The sequence below is a fragment of the Euprymna scolopes genome, chromosome 23 (genome assembly GCF_053919585.1).
Source record: "Euprymna scolopes isolate OS-2025 chromosome 23, ASM5391958v1, whole genome shotgun sequence".
Lineage (NCBI taxonomy): Eukaryota > Metazoa > Mollusca > Cephalopoda > Sepiida > Sepiolidae > Euprymna > Euprymna scolopes.
Window position 1 is genome coordinate 113,328,670 of NC_136504.1, and position 13,470 is coordinate 113,342,139.

Genomic DNA, 13,470 nt, shown 5'->3' on the forward strand with positions numbered 1-13,470 from the left:
ACACTAATACTATTACGCAAAGAAAGGGCTTCTACCATTTAGCCCCTAGTATAGGGAAAACAATAATCAAAGGACAAAATATAAAGACAGGTCCTGGTTAATTAATAATATTGTCCCAAACCGTTTTTCCTTTAATAATTTAAACAAAATGAATAAGATTAGGGAAAAAAGCTTGTACATAGGTGTTTAAATAACGTATTTTTAAAAGTGTATGTATATAGACATTGAACAAGCCAACCTTCCCATACACAGACATTTATAGTTTTCCTTCCCGTTATGGGAAGGATTCTAACACTGTTTCCTTTTCACTTACGAATGGTCTATGATTGTTTTCTTCTTCTGCATTTTTCCTTTTAATAACCTGAAGATGTCCCCTGCAATAAGGGACGAAACGTTGATCACCATTTTATAAATTCATTCGGTTTTTCTTTTTTCAAAACAACGTATATATATATATATATATATATATATATATATATATATATATATATATATATTTCCTAAAGGAAAAGAAAAAACAGAAGCAGAAAGAGAGAGTTACACAGAGAAATACAAGACAGGAGTGACCAAAGCCCAATAAAACAGTAATAAAAATTGAACATTCCAATAAATAGTAGACACTTACACGTTTCCACCTCTTGGCAATATTTCAAATGAACTACGAAAATGCTATTTTTACATCTCCAACACATTTTGAAAATAATTTCTGAAGACGACGCTTCACAGAACGTCTGAAACGCGTTAAAAACGATTTCAATGATTTAAAAACATTATTACAATGATCTAAACATAATTCTCAATGAAAAACCAAGACACGGAATATTAAATAATGTTAAAAAATACACAATGTTAGTGATCATCCCCTTATTTAAATATATATATATATATATATATATATATATATATACTTGTTTATTGTTATATAAACATGCTCACATCCCGCTGCTACAAATAGCCACTTGTTTCAATCAAACAACAGATATCATCAGGCAGCGACTTGACTATTCAAAAGTTCAATGAATATAGGTTATTCATTGAACTTTTGAATAGTCAAGTCGCTGCCTGATGATATCTGTTGTTTGATTGAAACAAGTGGCTATTTGTAGCAGCGGGATGTGAGCATGTTTATATAATAATAATAAACAAGTATTATCAGCTCTTTTTATTGAGCACTATCTAACAACCTCGTTGAATTCATTAGTCCATTACTTTTGAATATAAAAGAACCCGAGTATATATATATATATATATATATATATATATATATATATATATATATATATATATATATATATATATATATATAAGTTTGTTGAATTCCTTGATAGGAGTGTTTATTTTAATTTGAATAAAATAAAATGCGTATTATAAACGTTTTGAAAGCCAAATCAGAATGCAATATTACGAAAATAAACAATATTTTACTGTTTGAAATTTATAATTATATTCATCTTCAGAATTTTGTGCATTTATTTCTTTTTCCCCCTTTTATTTCTTGCCATGTTGTTAAGTTGAAGAAAGAAGAAACAGTCTCTCAGCGGTTGCATTTTGAAATGCCGGAACAGTGAAGATGGAGATACTCTGACATATATAAATTTCAAACAAGTCAAATAGTGTTTAATTTCGTAATATTGCGTTGTGATTTTACTTTCAAGTCGTATATAATACGTAATATATATATATATATATATATATATAAATATATTTATTATATATATAATACATATATAATATATATATAATATATATATTATATATATATTATATATTCTATATATAATATATATATTATATATATAATATATATAATATATTCTATATATAATATATATAATATACATATAATATATATAATATATTCTATATATAATATATATATAATATACATATAATATATAATATATATAATATATAATATATATATTATATATTATATATATTATATATTATATCTATATAATATATAATATACATATAATATACAGGGTGTCCGTAAAGTTACTATGCTTGATTAAATAAACCTGTAAAAAAAATAAATATTAACTATTAATACAAATATAATACAATAAAACAATAAGACTGTATAGTAACTTTACGGACACCCTGTGTGTATATATATATATATATATATATATATATATATATATATATATATATATATATATATATATATATATATATTGCTTCCTTCAGTCTTGACAGACTATGGATACCCACTGTAAGGGTGCTTGCATGTGAGATTTTTATGGCAAGAGTTGCGTAATCACAACCACACTTCTCCTTAGTCGGCATTGTTTAACACTAGTGGCAATTGCGAATGATTTAAGATATCTACTCGGCCATGGCTGTCGGAACGTTGAATAAATAAAAGGTTCCCTTCTAAATTCCGTGTAGATTCTCGATTCCGACAAAATACATTCAAAGAAGATCGGGGGTTACTTAGATTGAAATGTTGTGCGAACAACTTTCGCATTTTGTATAAATTTTCAAACTTTTGTCTTTCTTTTTTGTGTTTTTATCCGAATATGTTTATTTATTTCTATTTACGACTTGCCTAAAATAAATTTCCAGATCTTTTTGTACAGGAATTTAAAATTGTCGAAGACACTTAAAAATTCCGTATGTTATTGCTGTACTGGCAATTTTGTATGACTTCAGCTTCAAATCAACAGCAATTGGAATACACTCTACTAAAGCCTGATTGTCACAGTTGGTGGATTTCAAAAATGCAATCTTGGCGTAAGGGCACTTTAGAAGAAGAATATGCAATAAAATTCTGTTTTAAACTTGAAAACAATGCCAGAGAAAGTTCTGGGATGCTTCAGACTGCTTTTAGGCCATCTTGTATGAATCGAGCATCGGTTTTTGAGTAGCATAAGAGATTCAAGGAAGGCAAAAATTCTGTAAGGGATGATGAGAGGTGTGGGAGGAGAAAGGTAGTCAGAAAACCAGAGTTGAGTGATCAAATAAAGAATTTCATTTATAAGGACAATCGTGTGTCTATAGAGATAATAAGTGCACAGTTTGATGTCAGTGTGGGAACTGTACACATAATTATTCGCGAAGAAATGAAGATGCGAAAGATTTATGCGAAGTTTGTCCCAAGGGCGCTCAGAGAAGATTAGAAAGAAATACGTTGTTATGGACATCAAGACAGTTCCTCACCTTCCCTGTAGTCAAGACATTGCTTCCTCTGACTTTTGGTTATTCTCTAAGTTCAAGGAAAACGTTAAAGGTTGCCGTAATGAGACAATTGAGGAGATGAAAGAGACTGTGGCAAGGGTCATTGACACGCTTGCACAAGGGAACTTCGATGCGGTTTTTCAAAACTTGTTAAAATAATGTAATAATACAATACAGCTGGAGAAGATTACTTCGGAGGAGACTAGAGTTTTGTGTGTGTGTTTGCTCATACGAATAAAATCTGGAGACTTATTAAAGACACCTCGTATCTCTCTTTTACAATTTCTATCGACATTTTTTCTTCAAGTTATTTTCGCACGATTTCAGTTTTCCATTTTTCCACATTCAGCAACAACGATAATGTCATTCTATGATAAAAGAGTATCGTGTTTGCACCCAACAACAACAAAAAAACTAACAAAAATAAAGAACAGAAAATTATCAGTCTAAAAGGAAGGGGAGATAAATCATCAAAGACTTTTACTTTTCGTTCACAAATAAAAAAAAATCATAAAACAAGTCTGCATTCCCGCACGCATGCGCAAATCTAAAATTAGATAAATTTTATAAGCATGCATATATTTGGAAGAGCGCAAGGGTGAAGGAAACGTTGTTCTGTAAAGACTAAAATTTTAAATTGAAATCCAAATAGACAAAAACATATCTTGAACACAAATCATGATTGTTGAATACAAAGGAACGATAAAATAAAGTCCAATATAATTTAATAAATTGTATTCCCGAAAACTAAATAAAACAAGAAGACGTGTGTTTTGAGTTGTTCAAGTCTTAGGGGTGACACAACTGTTATACGCATGCGTATATGGAGCTATGCATAATTTTATGCTAATTATTTTATGCAAATATCGGCGTAATTATTCATGAGTCGGCCATCTTGCGAAACATACAACGAATCCTCTTTTCGTTTCGCCCCAAAAACTTATTTTTATGAAGAACAAACATTATCTGCACATTGTTTGGCAGATATGTAACACTTTCAAGGAACTACCATTAAAATATATATATATATATATATATATATATATATATATATATATATATATATATATATATATATATACATATATATATATATATAATATCTAAAAGACATTCTGTTTATCTATCTGTCTTCATATTTTCAAACTCTATCTCTTCCGAAACTAAAAGTCGTGGAGTGGCGCTAGGGGCTTCAAATCATTAGATTTTTATGGGTCTTTAGCCGGTTAAAAGTTTTCAAGAGGTCAAAAATAGGTCAAAATTGAAAAAAAAATCGTTATACATTTTTTACATTCATTTTAGTTCATTTTAATCAGTTTATATGCGTGTAACGTTGGTACAGTGTAACGTCATTAGCTTTGAATGTTACAGTTTCCGACTCGATTCTTGCTGATGGCACTCTAATACATTTTTTATTTATTTATTTTTTTTTTTTTTTTGCTTTTGAAATAACGACTCTATAATAATATATACGAAATCTGGACAAATTAAAATATCATATTTAAGCGTATTTTACGCCCGGGGAATGCTTGGTTCCTGTTCCCTTACTAGTATATATCGAATATATAAAAGGTACTATGTCTGCTTGTCTGTCTGTCTTTCTGCCTTGGTATTTTCAAACTCTATCTCCTCCGAAACTAAAAGTCGCTGAGCGGCGTTAGGGGCTTTAATGATTGGACTTTTCATGGACTTTTATTTTATGGGTCTTTAACCGGTTATGATAGATTTTAAAGGGGTCAAATTCATCTTAGTTTATTTTTAATCAATTCATATATATAGTCATGATTTCAAAAGTAAAAAAAATAATAATGATTTGAGTGCCAACAGCTAGAATCGAACCCGAAACCAAAACATAAAACATAGTTTAAAGATTAAAACTGTTTACAAATTAAGCAATGTTTATGTGTACTCAATGTGGTTGGACTGTGGAAATGAGTGTGAATTTTATAAATCACACGCTAATTTTCATTACGACAATGTTTTGCCACGTTAGTACAGTGGTAACGTCACCAGCTTTAAATACTACAGTTTTGCTTTCGGTTTCGATTCTAGCTGATGGCATCCAAATACTTTCTTTTAATACTTTTGAAATCACGACTCTATAAGAATATGTATGAAATCTGGACAAATTAAAATATCATACTTAAGCGTATTTTACGACCGGGGTAAGCCCAGCCTCCCTTCCTCCGCGAGTATGAGTATATATATATATATATATATATATATATATATATATATATATATATATATATATATATATATAATGGCAGGAACTCGTTCTCGAGTATTGTCATTACTTAATATATCTCTCAATAAAATGACGCAAACATGAGCGCAACTAGCAGCACGTGCCGGACGGACATTTTTATAAACTTTCTATAGTCCTGCACATCCACTGATGACCGGGTCCAAGCTGTGGTACCCTGAACACCTACCAGGCCAGACCATGGAAGTTCCAGAGCCTTTATTGCCATTGACGCCCATATTTGCATCAGTCCTCATTGAATGTCCGTTTGCCGTTTCAGGCTACAGCCAGCCTTTTAGTTATCGAGATACATACTGATTGTAAATTGTGTATTCCATTGCATATCAAGTAATGCCTGTGCTGTAAGCTTTTTATTGTGAGGAAAGACTTTGCACTGAGACAATCCCACTCTCTAAACTGCCATGTTGAACAAAAAAGAAGAGCAAGTCAACATCATTGGAAGTAGCAGTCGCCGCAGGATTTATATCAGGGGTTCCCTTCTCCTATAGAGGTTGCCTTCACCACGGCTTACGGGGGGGGGGGGCACTTTCCATCCACCATGCCATTTGATCTATGACTGGGACTTAGGTTGCTGGACACCAGAGCATACTCCACACGCCGGTGGGTCATGTATGCCGAAGTTGACAGGGCCTAAATTTCTCTGGAGGTTTCTGTCAGGGTTACCTCATCCTTAGCCTTTGGTTAAAAGAACCTTGACCCAAAAGAACCTTGGAATACACACACACACACACACACACACACACACACACACACATATATATATATATATATATATATTCATGCAATTGACGTAAATTGCATCTTACATTTGAATTCTTAGAATATATAGCTACTGATGAAGTATTTGAACAAGACGTAACTAATCGTCTGCTTGGCTTTGCTCGGAACATGACTTCGTGCGCTCGAGTTTAACTGTAATCTAACGAAAGAGGCCAATCACTGTGCGGCAAAGAAGCAGACGATCTCTGGGAAAAATATTGGAAAAAATCAACTGGACAAGCCTGAAGCTTCTCGACATTTATCTTTTTGAGTTTATGTGGAGACAGAAATTTGGTAATGATCCTTTTGTCTCCATCTATCGGAAAGCTACCCGGTTGGGTTAGCGTAATTTCTTCCACATCAGCTGTCTCTTCTCACCGAACTTTAACATAGTCTGATGCGACCATAGAAAGTTCTACCTAATCCTAATTTAATATCCCAGTTGCCTTAATTTAATCTAATTTAAAAAGATTGATTTCCGAGCACCACCCCACATGAAAAACAAATTTTCATGAAAAAAAAAAAACAATAAAAAAAAACTTTACTTAACATGATTTAGAAAAAATACGAATAAATGCAAAACAAATAATACCTTAAAAAAATAACACATTAAAAAAAGGATGTTTTCTTGAAAAAAAAATGACAAAAAATAGTTTTATTTTTAGTTTTGTTTAATTTTGTTCTACCCAAAAAAAATGGCTGAAAAAGTGTTTTATTTACTTTTTGTCGTTTCAAAAAAATTTTACAGGAATAAAACAGAAACCGTTAGAGAAGGTCTCCGTTTCTTTTTTATTTTCGTTATATATTTTTTTCTGTTGATTTTATTATTTTTAAATGTTTTCTTCCTCAAAAAGTGTTGTTACACTTTGATCCGCGACGCTCGGCGGAAGCTGGCGGTTGACGTCATGCTCCGAGCAAGTGAGCGACCAGTTAGTTACGCCTTGTTCAAATTCTGCACAAGTACAAAGATATGATATTAGTTGTACAGCACAGCGGCGCATCTTTGATCTTGCTCGTTGAACATTGTTTCAATTTCAGACATGATATTATGATACTACACTTTCTCATCATTGACTTGAGCATCGATTGATTGTACCTTAGATCTTGTACAGCAGTCAGGATCAACCATTATAAGAATATTCAGGGTGGAACGATAAATTTGTCGCCCTAAGGTAAACAACACTACAGTTTTATTTTAAAACCTTTATTGAGAAAAATCAATTCAGGTAACTTGATTATGTAGTAGAGCTGACATCTATTCAATGTAGACGCATTCGGCTTCAACTACCAACTCGATATGGGTCCGGAACTTGGAGCATACCTTTTCTACAAGCGCCGGTGAGAGCTCGGCGAATAGTCAGCGAATGGCGGCAATCAGGATGATTTTGGTGTTGTGGGGAGGTCATGTTGGTGATGTTCTAGACGTGTAGCTGTGATAGCCATAAAAAGGACCTGCCTCAGAAACGGGCGAGAATCTGTCTCGGCAGCAGGCTGAAAGACAGGAAAAGAAAAAAAGAGGCCAAAGATGGCGGCTATTGTCTTTTAAAGCGTCCGGTCACGCGTAGATCTCGAGAAGTCTCGTGTGGTATATGCAAATTGGGTGTGCCCGAAACATTATAAAAGGCGAGTCGCTGGGAGGAGTGGGAGAAACGTTTAAAACATGCGAATAGAGAACATCGACGTGAATCTCGTGTTGTGAACAACGAACTCCAATCGACTTGTGACTAGCGAACCTTTGTTTGACGTTTTAACCAAAAGGTTTTGTTGCTTTGCGTTAGATAAAGACTTCTGATATCCAAACGAAGTTGTCCAATTGGTTCAGCGAGAGAAGGATACAAAGTTGTAGTACTCCTTCTGATGTTAGCCTGGGTCTCTTTGCACTTGTAGGCCGGCGCCGAGTCCTACTGCCACACCCAGAATCTGATAGCGGCCATTTAATTGCACCAGGGGATCACCACACCCTTCAGCACATCCAGATACACTTCCGTGTTGACTTGTGAGGTGGCATGATACAGTCCTCACGTGAAACAGCACCAAAGCCCATAACCGGGCGTCTTCCGATTCGTTCAGCTGTGCCCTCAAGCGTTGAACTGTCAGAATCTGTATTTTGTGGGGGATGACAATGGTCCTGTTGTCATAACTTTGATCGGTAGAGAGCATGAGTTGTACAGCGGCGCATCTCTGATCTCGCTCCTTGAACATTGTGTCACTTTCAGACATGATAGAAGGCTTCTATCGCTCTTGGGATTTACACACAACTGGCCAAATAGTATATGGTCTGCAACAAAAAAAAACGGTTTTATCAAACGGAAATGGAATTATGTCGTCTTTTCTAATGTGATAATTTTATCGTTGCACCCTGAAAATAGTATAGTTTGCTTTTAGACAGGCGGATAAACCATCATTGATTAATATATGTAATTATAAAACACTGTGGGAAGTCCCACCGCCCATGCTTGCATTTGTTTGTCAAAAACATTGTTGTCAGGGAAATCAACTTGTATTTAATTAAATTACACTTCGTTTCACATGCAGCCATATCCAGTACAAATAAACTTCAGTTTTTGCTTAACTTGTATACATAGTTTCAATCAGGAAACTATATTTTATGTTTGGGTTTCGGTTTCGATTCTAGCTGTTGGCACTCAACTCATTTTTTTTTTTACTTTGGAAATTATGACTATATATTTGATACAATATGATATGAAATATCTTTAATAAACTTCACACTCCTTTCCACAGTCCAATCATACTAAATACTGTTGTCACATTTGGGCTGGTGCATCTGCTGCTTGTCTCTTACTCCTGAACAGGGTTCAAAAGAGAGTCGCCAACCTGATAGGTCCTGAACTGTCATCTAGGCTGCAGCCTCTGTCCATTGACAAAATGTTGCATCCCTCTGCCTGTTCTACAAATACTTTAATGGTGAAATCTCTGACGAACTGCAAGCACTTGTACCCCGTCGACGTGACTACCCCCGACAAACCCAACAAGCAACCAAGTCCAACTGCTTTACAGTAGAGATTCCTAGGTGTAAGAAAGCCTTTTACTCCAATAGATTCTTCCCCAGAATTGCAAGACTTTGGAACTCCCTTCCGGAATTCTGCTTTCCCAACTGCACTGATATGCAGAAGTTCAAGTGTAATGTGAACAAACATCTTTCTACTCATCTCCCTTCATAATGCCCCCGCAAATTATGTCCCCGATAGTAGCCACCTACTTCAAAGTGGCACTTGCCTTGTTTAGGGTGAAAATTGAATTAAAAAAAAAAATTTTTAATAAAAAATACACATTAACATCAGTCTTTGCTCAATTATGAAACTATGTTTTGTTATGTTCTGACTTCGTTTCCGTTTCAATCCTAGCTGATGGTACTGAAATCATATCTTATTTTAATTTAAAAATCATTTCATATTATATTGGGTACAATATAATATGAAATGATTGACTCTACAATAATAAATACGAAATCTGCGTAAATTAAAATATATTATTTAAGCGTCAAACATTGCGTACATTCATCTTAGTTTATTTTTAATTTTTAATTTTTAATCGTTTTATATGCGTGTCATGTTGGTAGAGGGGTAACGTCGCCAGCTTTGAAAGCTACATTTTCGGTTTCGATTTTAGGTGATGTACCTAAATACTGTTTTATTTTTACTTTTGAAATCACAACTCTATAATAATGTATACAAAATCTGAACAAATAAAAATATCATATTTAAGTGTATTTAACGACCAAAGCCGACTGCCACATCCGCTAGTAATAAATATGTATTTATTTTAAGCTACTGGTTAAGCTAGAATCTATAAATCATTCTCCATGGGTGTGTTTTTACTGTTGAGAAAATATATGGGGTTCTTTTACGGTAATTGGGAAAATATCAACTTTAAAGTTAAACTATCAGGTCACCGGAATTGCCCATCTTTACAAATACGCTTAAATATGGTGTCTTGATGAATACAGATTTTATATTTACTATTTTAACCCTAACCCTAACCCTAACCCTAACCCAATATATAGTAACGATTTAAAGAAAATGACTCGTGAGCCACCACCGAGAATCGAAATCAAAACGTTCAGCTTACGATTTACTTTTTCCTTTGGCGTTAATGCCTGAGCTATGAAGACATGTTTTCTGCAAAGTTAAAAACTTAAACATGGACCAATAGCTATTACTTTACGCATGCATATTTGTAATGCCATCATTCGACCCTCACCTGATAAATTCTATTTCTTTAATTTTCACATTTTTGCACAGATCTTCCCCGACTAAAGCTCAAATATTTAGTTTCATGTCTGTAGACTAAAAATTGACAGAGGAGTTTGGTAGGCAAAATATTTTAAACAAAAATATATATATGCATATATAAATAAATATAGAAAGAGGATTGTTTTTACTATAAGCTTTATACACAAATATTATGCAAGTATAAATCACGTAGAATATCTGCATGAATATAATTACATATAATAATTAACTAAAGGTGATCATCGCATAAGAAAACCGAAAAAAAAAACTAATAGGAAATTAACTAAAATGAATGCTTAAAATAATATGCAAATTAGCTAAATCTTCTGTAGATGAATGCAATTCCACGATCCATATGTAACAATGTTGTATTTTCTTTTTAAATCAATAGAAAAAAGTATTTTTTAACGTGAATATACACACAAAAAATTATAGGAGTATAGATATATAAATAATCGGAATCGGTACTTGTATCGAAATCGATAAAAAAATATTGGAATCGTCCCATCACTAGTAAACATTAAAAAAAATTAAATATTTCATATTTTTTACTCTATTCTTCTTTAATTTCCAAACTATGCGAAGAATCTAAATTGCAAAGTATTTCAAACCTATTTTATTTATTAGTTTGTTGTTTTTTTTTATTCGTGTTTTATTTTTTATTAGTTTGTTGGTGTTTGGAATTCTTGTTTTCTTTAGGAGTTACGGTTAGAGTTAGATATTGTGGGGGGGGTGAATGGGTAAAGTTATGTTTGTTGTCATCTACATTTCTCACACAATTGCTCATGAATATTCTCGATATTACAACTTTAGGACCAAGTTTTTTGTTTTCATTTTTTCTCCATTTATTTTTCTCCATTTATTTTGTCTCCATTTTCAGTTCTAATCAATCATCGTTTATTTTGTCACCGCTTTTTTTGTCTCTTACTCCTCCCTCTCTTTTTTTATTTGACTACAATCCTCATTTTTTTTTTTATTTAATTATTTGAACTATTATCCTCATCTTTTTGTTGTTGTTTTCTCGACGCTTCGGCCAATTATTCCTCTGAACTTCGTCAGTTTATCTACGATTCCTGGTGAGTGTTGTATGAAGGTAGCGGTTTCAATCCCACACAAAGTCGGTCAGAGGAGTAGTTAAACAAACTGTGGTGAGAGGACAAGAACTATTGAAGGCAGTAATTACTATGCATGTAGTTGGTGGATTCGACATTCCTATCCTGGTGCGGTTAACCTGACGAAGGCTAGAGGAATAATTGGCCGAAACGTCGTGAAAATAACAACTAAAAGGTCCAAATAATAAAATAAAATAAATTATACAAATTTATTCATCTCAATAAAGAATACCAAATTAATTCAATAATATGCAATCCTCGTTTTAGCATCCAAATCCATCACATTTTTCTAATGTTGTTCCGTTCTTCAGACTTCCTCCCTTTCTTGATTCGCTTATGCCACACAAAAAAACGTATGCTTGGTTCATGTCAGATAGTCCAAAAGCATTCTGTGGCATTTCATACGTTTCTGTAGCATTTTTCACAAGTTGAAACCAGATTTTTGCATATCGTTCTTCTAAAGTGTCCTCACGTCCAGATTGCATTTTGAAATTCACCAGTTGTGACAATCAGGCTTTAGTATGGTGTACTCCAATTCCGACTGTAGCTATTCATTTGAACTTGAAAGCATAAAAATTGGTCAGTAATCTCATAAGATATATAGCAATAATATACTGAATTCTCAAAGGTTCTACAACAATCTTAATTGCCTGTAAAAACGTTTGGACACTTATGTAAGGCACTGCGTATATGTGGCAGTAATTTGCATATGAGGAGAATAGTGACTATTAATGGAACGAATTGGAGAAAATACTCAGTCGAACCTTAGAACGGGCAGAGACGTTGAAAGTGCATGTTCTAAATTACGGTTTACGTTAAGAGAAGTTGTACGAATTGGCGACGAGTTCTGATATCGTTTTTCTTGTTCGACGGACGTCTGTTTGTTTTTGGGTGTTTGTTCATGTGTTAGTTTACTGTAAGTTGAGAGTGAGAAAAAAAAGAAAAGACAGCTGCTGTTGCTGCTGCTGCTGTTGCTGCTGCTGCTTCTTCTTATGTGAATAAGCGAACGTTTGCCGTCGTGAAAACAAGAAGAATATCTGATTCGAATTTATATTTTGTTCTCAACTCGAAAGAATCAGGGTCAGGGCTCCTTCAGTCTTTGACAGACTATGGATACCAACGAAGGGGTGCCTGTGTGTGAAATTTTGTGACAGGAGGTGCGCAATCTTCAACCGCGTCCCTCCTTAGTCGACATTGTTAAATACCAGGGGCCAGTGAAGTGTGTACAGGACAACCGGGAACAAATGCCGAGATAAGTGGAGAGCTCATACAGCGCCTAGAATTCCCAAATGGTCACCCATCTGGTACTAACCTGACTCGACGTTGCTTAACTTCGGTGATCTGACGAGAACCGGTGTGTCAACGCGATTATGCTGTATTCAAAAAAAACATAGCAATAACATAGAATGTTACGTGTCTGAACTGGAAATTAATCCCCTAAATATATCGTCTGATCACGAAAAACTATAGACAATCTTTCAGGAATCGACGCCATAATTGAAAAAAAAAATGAAAACGACACTTGAACGGAGAAACATAATCTCTGCTGACGATCCCATACAGCAAGCTGATTAAACCGAACAATGTCCATGCTAAAATAGATAAAACCCAGGAAAACAGTAAAAATACATGCTGCAAACAAAGGCATAAAACAGGAAATACAGTATCTTTGAGACGAACTTGACGTTTTTTAATAATAACTGATCTATTCTCAAAATTTCAAGTCACATGTAAACAAATTCATGTTCACAACCTTTGGATCTTGATAAGTGGTGACAAAGGAGTGCCCTTTTCTCTTCCATGCAATCATTTTCCTACAAAAGAACCGTTGCGAGCCTGCCTGTGCGTTATCGCTATTTTTATGTCAAGTGCTCGTCTGAGTTCCAATCTATGGTTC

General features: G+C 33.8%; 1 pseudogene; it reads right to left on the reverse strand.

The window, feature by feature from the left end:
* Positions 1-12,837: 12,837 nt before the first annotated feature.
* LOC145246368 (5S ribosomal RNA) lies at positions 12,838-12,954 on the reverse strand (annotated as a pseudogene).
* Positions 12,955-13,470: the final 516 nt, after the last annotated feature.